Genomic DNA, 6,512 nt, shown 5'->3' on the forward strand with positions numbered 1-6,512 from the left:
GACATGTACATGCAAGTATGTTTTTTTTTTCTTCTAAACAGTTCACTTCTTGTGAGTAAAAAAAAAAAAAAAAAAAAAAATATATATATATATATACTCGAGCTAAGATAGAAACCAAAACCTGAAGACAAACAGCCAATGAGTCAAATACGATAACCATTAGACCAGCTTGACAGAATCTTTAAAAAATGTTTTCAAACCTACTTCTTAACATAAGGAATCTGTCATGTGAACCATTTATGCATGCGCATTTGTGAAACGGTTGACAAATAGATAAAAATCGGATACCCCTCCCCCCCCCATCAAAATTGAAAATGATTAAAAAGTTTCCGACATGCTTGAATACCCTATATACCAAATTTCAAATCTGTAGATCAAAAATTTGTTGAATATATAGTTGAGAAGTGACTTCACACAAGCACATTCTCACTTTTATAAATAAACTAGTCTGGATGCCCGGGTGTTTGGAGGTGTGTTAAGCAAAAAAAAAAAAATAAGTGGTAGTAGGCAGGCAGTAAGTATCCTGTACTTCTATAAGGCCACCATTCGCCCATGTAGGGAGTACTGTTGTCACATTTGGGCTGGTGCATCTGCTACTTGTCTCTCATTCCGTGACAGGGTTCAAAAGAGAGTCGCCAACCTGATAGGTCTTGAACTGTTATCTAGGCTTCAGTCTCTGACCCATCGAAATGTTGCATCCCTCTGTCTGTTCTACAAGTATTTTAATGGTGAATGCTCTGACGAAATACAAGCACTTGTACCCCCTCGATGTGAATACCCCCCCCCCCCGACAACCAGTTAAATCCCATCCCTTCATAGTAGAGATCCCTAGGTGTAAGAAAGCCTTCTACTTCAATAGTTTCTTCCCCAGAACTGCTAGACTTTGGAACTCCCTTCCGGGATTCTGCTTTCCCAACTGTACTGACATGCAGAAGTTCAAGTGTAATGTGAACAGACATCTTGCCACTCATCTTCCTTCATAATAGCCCTGCAACTTATGTTTCCGATAGTAGCCTCTGTCTTGATAGTGGCACTGTCTTGTTTGGGGTGAAAATTGAATATTTAAAAAAAAAAAAAAAATACATTTGATCGCTCATCGGTGAAAACATTACACTTGCAACCAAGCCAGTTTCAGACCCCCGAGATAATGCATCTGTTGCATTCGGTAGTAACTGTAAAGCTGAATTCCTCCCTCTTTGGGTGTATTTTGTGAAAGGGTTAAAAAAAAAAAAAAAAAAATTCAAAAGAAAAACTCCCCCCCCCCTCATATAATTGCCCGAACAATACATTCATCTCTCATCTTAAAAATTCCGAACTGTATTAAGGAATCTGAATGATGATTAATATTATGATCATTTTTTTGTTGTCAAGTAAATATGTATCATGTATTGACATATGATGGAGATTTGCTGATGATTGGGGTGATTATATCTACCAGGAATCGGCTCGGTGGTTGGCATGTCGAACTTTGGGCGCTGACAATGGGTCTTAGTGGAATATCATCTTTATGCGTTTTAGGAATGCTGTACAGGTATGATAGCTTGCTGTAATACTGAACTAGCCGTCTGGACAAGAATCAAAAGCAGTATATGGATCAACTTGAAGATTCAGCTGAGAAAGTACGGTCTTTCAATCGACACTTCCTTTGGCGGCAACTCTGCCAGTAAGGGATGCCAAAATCGCTAACCCACCTAAACAGATGTATGAAGAAACATAATGTCAGAACTGGATCTACAATCTGTCCATGCTCTCATCTGTTCTAGTAATGCCAGACATTGTGAACTGGACTGCATAGCCATATGAAAACTGCTTCGAATTAAAGAAGTGAGTGAACAGGACTGGAAGTGACAAAACTTATTAGTTGAACAAGATTTTTTTTTTTTTTTTTTTTTTTTTTTTTTTAAGTCAGAAAAGAGATTTTAAAATCGTGAAATTATTTATTTAAAAATTATTTTTTTTTAAATAGAAATTGCTTGAGACAAGATATGAAACCACTTGATGTTAGGGGCTAACGAAAGATAACTGTCACAAAGATAGGAGATGCCTATTGATCTTAGTCCTAAAAAGACCAAGGTTGTAGAAAACAGTGAGCAGGAAAAGAGTTCCACAACCTTTTAATCCTTGGAAACAAGCTTCTGGAATAAGCTGTATTACAATGAGGTCTTAAAACAACGAATCGATAAAGACCACTAGACCAACGCGTCAAATAAGCTGAAACAAAGGAAGCAGGGAATAGATCAGATAATTTTAGTTAACTAGTGACATCTATCTATAAATATAAAAGCGAAAATGTGTGTATGTATGTTCGCTTTTTGTGTATGTCCGCAAAAAGCTTTTTTTCGCCAGGCTTCTTGGTCGGCTCGCTTCTTCTTAAAACTTTTTATATCATGTCTAAATGATAATGTCTACAAGTTACAAATCGCTGTCGCGTGTGTATTAAATTTGCCCGACTTTCACGCGCTATTTTCTCCAGATTTTTAGATCGCCGCGTGTATCTTTCGCTTTTCAGTATAAAAAAAAGAGAAACTGGATTTGAATCGGCAGTTCCCTGGCCCACAGCCGGGTGGTCTTCGGAAAGCGATGTAAACATTTGGTCAATGTTGGCTTTTCACCGTCATATCAGACAATTGCTTTCATCTGGACACTTCCCTAATAAACAGTGGAGCTGGTTTTCCCCAAAGTTGGGTATAAACAAACAAACCGAATTTTGACCTCATTAAAACCTGTCCCGCAGAAAATATTAACTGCGACCTCATTATTTGACCTTCCTACTTAAATAAATTCAAACGTCTTTCAGTAACTCTTTCTTGCTGGCTGAGCGGTTGCTTTTTTCAGATTTTATTTTCTAACTTCGCCTCGGGGCTGTGGGTGTGTATATGTGTGTGTATGTATATATGTGTGTGTGTGTGTGTGTATATATGTGTGTGTGTGTATATATATGTGTGTATGTATATGTGTGTGTGTATATATGTGTGTGTGTGTATATATATGTATGTATATATGTGTGTGTATATATATGTATGTATATATGTGTGTGTGTGTATATATATATGTGTGTATATGTATATATGTGTGTCCTGGCCAGGACGATAGAGTGAGGCTGATGCAGCGCAAGTCCCCCTCACTATAATCCAAATCCAGCGCAAGTCAGGGTGTCAAACATTGCGTCAACACCAAGCCCTGTGGTGATGGGCGAGCGGCAAAGCAGCAGGTGTGGAAAGCACTGGGAGCTGTAGCTGCAAACCTGCACACAGGCGGCCCAGAAACTGGTCGTACTCCACTCGACTGAAGCAGCGAGGGGGTGCAGGCAACTGGCTGGCCGACCGAGCAGTCCTTTTCGGGATCACTCTGCTCGCCTTCATGGCATGAGGACGGGGCGATAAAAGGAGCCCTAAACATAGCTGCTTCACCATCACCCCTGGCCAGCATACCGCGGCTGGCGGGGTTTCCCTCACAGCGGTCGAGACATGAGAAAAAAGGGTTGGTGCTTACCTTAGCATCATGGAATGTTCGTACTTTGCTCGACAACACCAGAGCTGACCGACCCGAGAGAAGAACTGTTCTCGTAGCAAGGGAGCTTGCCCGTTATAAGGTAGACATCGCAGCCCTCCGTGAGACTCGCCTCTCAGACAAGGGTCAACTGACAGTCAGGTGGCGGCTACACCTTTTTTTGGAGTGGACGCAGCAGAGAGGCTGGCGTGGGCTTCGCCATCAAGACTGAGCACGTGAGGAAGCTGGTCAGCATCCCGGACGGCATCAATGACCGGCTGATGAAGATGCAACTCCCGCTCAACAAGGCAAGAACCGCCACACTGATCAGCGCCTACGCACCAACCATGACTAACACCAAAGATACCAAGGACCAGTTCTATGAAGATCTGGAAAGCCGCTGCTCCGCAGAGAGAGAAGCTCATCATCCTCGGCGACTTCGATGCCCGCGTTGGCATGGACCATTCCACTTGGGACCGGGTCGTTGGCCACCATGGAGTGGGCAAGTGCAATAGCAATGGCCTACAGCTGCTCAGCCTTTGCGCTGCACACGACCTTTAAATCACCAACACCATGTTCCGCCTACCCACCCGTAGCAAGACGTCGTGGATGCACCCACGCTCCCACCACTGGTATCTGATTGACTACGTCATCATCAGGGCAAGGGACAGGAGAGACGTAAGATTGACCAAGGCTGTGTGTGGTGCTGACTGTTGGACAGACCACCGCCTGATCATATTCAAAATGTGCCTCTACATCCAACCCAAGAGGTGGCCTCAGGGCCAGAAAGTCACAAAGCGCCTTGACCTGGTAAAACTTAAAAGTCCAGATGTCATCCATGAGCTACAGGAAGCAATAAACGACAAGCTATCTGTCCCCCTCACCATCTCAGACACTATCGAAGATCAGTGGGCACACCTCAGAGACTCCACCTACTCCATCGCTCTCGAAATCATTGGACCCAAGCAAAAGAAACACCAGGACTGGTTTGATGAAAATGACTCTGAGATTCAGCCCCTCCTGGAGGAGAAACGCCAACTTCTCCGTGCACATCAGAGTGACCCCAAGTGTTTCGCAAAGAAAGCTGCCTTCATCAACATCCGCAGCAAGGTGCAGGCCAGGATGCCTGGCTCAACGCCAAAGCAGATGAGATCTAGGAGCATGCCGATAGCCAGGATATGAGGAAGTTTTACGATGCGCTGAGGGCTGTCTACGGTCCCCAGTCCTCTAGCTCCTCCCCCCTGCTTAGCTCCGATGGAACAACTGTCTTGAATGACAAAAAGCAGATCCTTGATAGATGGGCGGAGCACTTTAACAGTGTGCTAAACCGACCATCTTCCATCAACGATGAAGCCATCGACCGACTACGCCAGGAGCCTATCAACGAGGAGCTCGACATCCCACCCTCATCAGAGGAAGTAAGCAAAGCCATCAAGCAACTTTCCTCTGGGAAGGCCCCCAGCCCCGACTCAATTCCAGCAGAAGTATACAAAGCTGGTGGACCTACACTGATTTTAAGACTAACAGAACTCTTCCAATCCATGTGGGAGAGTGAAGAATTACCCCAAGATTTTCGTGATGCTACTATCGTTAACATTTACAAACGCAAGGGAAATCGTCAGTCATGTGACAACCACCGCGGGATATCCCTTCTTTCCATCGCCGGGAAAATCCTGGCCCGCGTCCTTCTCAACCGCCTGCTGGTGCACCTTGAAGATGGTCGTCTTCTTGAGAACCAGTGTGGCTTTCGAGCGGGCCGCGGGACGACTGATATGATCTTTGCTGCACGCCAACTGCACGAGAAGTGTGTCGAGCAGCGTCGGGGCCTCTACACCACGTTCGTCGACCTGACCAAGGCCTTCGACACTGTTTGCCGAAATGGCCTCTGGCGGATCATGAAAAAATTTGGTTGTCCAGACAGGTTCATCGCCATTGTCAGGCAGTTCCATGAGGACATGACCGCTCGTGTCCTGGATGACGGCGACCCCTCAGAGCCCTTCCCTGTGACCAACGGGGTCAAGCAGGGCTGTGTCTTAGCCCTGACACTCTTCAGCATGGTTTTCTCTGCCATGCTCCAGGATGCTTTCAAAGAAAGTCACTCTGGCATTGCAATCAAGTACAGATGTGACTGGGAATTGTTTAACATCAGGCGAATGCAGGCAGTCACTAAAGTGAGGGAAACCATCATCAGAGACCTTCTCTTTGCCGATGACTGTGCCCTTAATGCCCCAAATGAGATAGAGATGCAACGTCAAATGGACGGATTCTCCACCAGTTGTGACAACTTTGGTCTCACCATCAGTACAAAGAAGACAGAAGTTATGTACAAACCCGCCCCAGGAGATGCATACCATGAAACCGGCATCACTGTCAAAGGGCAGAAGATCCATGCTGTGGAGCAATTCACCTACTTTGGCAGCACCCTCTCCCGCACCGCCAACATTGACATTGAGGTTAACCATAGGATCTCCACAGCGAGCAGTGCATTTGGAAGACTTAGAGACAATGTGTGGAAGAGGAGAGGCATTACACTCGCAACCAAACTGAAAGTATACCGCGCGGTCATCCTGACAACCCTACTCTACGCATGTGAAACTTGGACGCCATATAAAAGACATGAAAAACAGTTGAATGGCTTCCACCTCAGATGCCTCTGTAATCTTCTCAACATCTGTTGGCAAGACAGAATTCCTGACACAGAAGTCTTGAACCGCGCGGGGCTCCATACCATCACCACCATAATCCGCAAAACCCAGCTCCGGTGGGCAGGCCATGTCTATCGCATGCACGACAGCCGAATCCCCAAACAACTTTTCTATGGAGAACTCAGCCAGGGAAAGCGGAATGCAGGGGGCCAAAAGAAACGATATAAAGACTGTCTGAGAACGTCCCTAAAAGACTTTGACATTAGCCCCCAGTCTTGGGAGAGTTGCGCTGCTAAACGTTCGGCCTGGCGTTGCGCCATCAGCCTAGGAGCCGACAGGGCAGAGAATCAACGCATGAAACACGACCAGCAGAAGCGC

Source organism: Euprymna scolopes, chromosome 41, assembly GCF_053919585.1.
Source record: "Euprymna scolopes isolate OS-2025 chromosome 41, ASM5391958v1, whole genome shotgun sequence".
NCBI classification, from domain to species: Eukaryota; Metazoa; Mollusca; class Cephalopoda; order Sepiida; family Sepiolidae; genus Euprymna; species Euprymna scolopes.